We start from the raw sequence: 919 nt of genomic DNA, 5'->3' as shown, positions 1-919 counted from the left end.
TTTTTTTTTTTTTTGCAGTTTTTGGCCGGGGCCAGGTTTGAACCTGCCACCTCCGGTATATGGGGCTGGTACCCTAGCCCTTTGAGCCGCAGGCATCACCCTACACAGACATCTCTTTAAGGCCTTTGCCTTCTTTGGGCTGGAAACTTGTGTGCCTGTCAGGATGTAAATTCTTTTTGCTTTGCCGTTCTTATTCTGTTTTGATTATTCATGGGATGTTTCATAACCCCCCAGAGCTGAAGTTTCCCCTTGATACAGTGACTTTTATCTCATTTTTTTCATAATGCTGTTAAGTCACCTGGCTAACAAAAATGGCTATAATAGTGACTGAACAAAATGCATCTTTTTGGAAATGTTACTGCTGCTATAAGCATAGTTACTGATAAGGGCATTTGTTGTTCACATCAGAAACGTAAGGGGTGGGATTGTGGTGGTGTGGTTTTTTCTTTATTGTCTGATAGAAAAATAGCAAAATCATACTCCATTTGGGGCACATTTTACCAATATTTACCCATAATCAGTGACTTATGACAATGGGTTGAACATCTTAGCCTGTCATTATGGGAAACATTTTCAGTTTTCTGGGGCTGTTTGTGCCTAGCAATTTTCTTACTGTTCTAGAGATTCTTCCTTTTGTATAAGCTCTCATAAATAGCCGTATTGATAACTCTTCAGCTCGGAAGTCTTTTTTCCCCCTATGTTCTGACCTAATAGTAAACTCAGATCATGTTAAAAAGAAGTCTTGTAACAGCTCAGCTTGTTGTCCTGAGCTGATATGCCAAACATTCTTAGAGTGTGTTTCTGCGATGTGCAGTGTTATTGGCCCAATTATGTTTTAGCTGTTGCGTGTCTGTATTTCTGATAAGCCTTATGGAAAACTGGCACCCTGGCTCAGCGCCTATGGCTCAAGCGGCTAAGG

Source organism: Otolemur garnettii, unplaced genomic scaffold (assembly GCF_000181295.1).
Source record: "Otolemur garnettii isolate 467f Iridium unplaced genomic scaffold, OtoGar3 scaffold00043, whole genome shotgun sequence".
NCBI classification, from domain to species: domain Eukaryota; kingdom Metazoa; phylum Chordata; class Mammalia; order Primates; family Galagidae; genus Otolemur; species Otolemur garnettii.
This window is presented reverse-complemented; position numbering follows the sequence as displayed.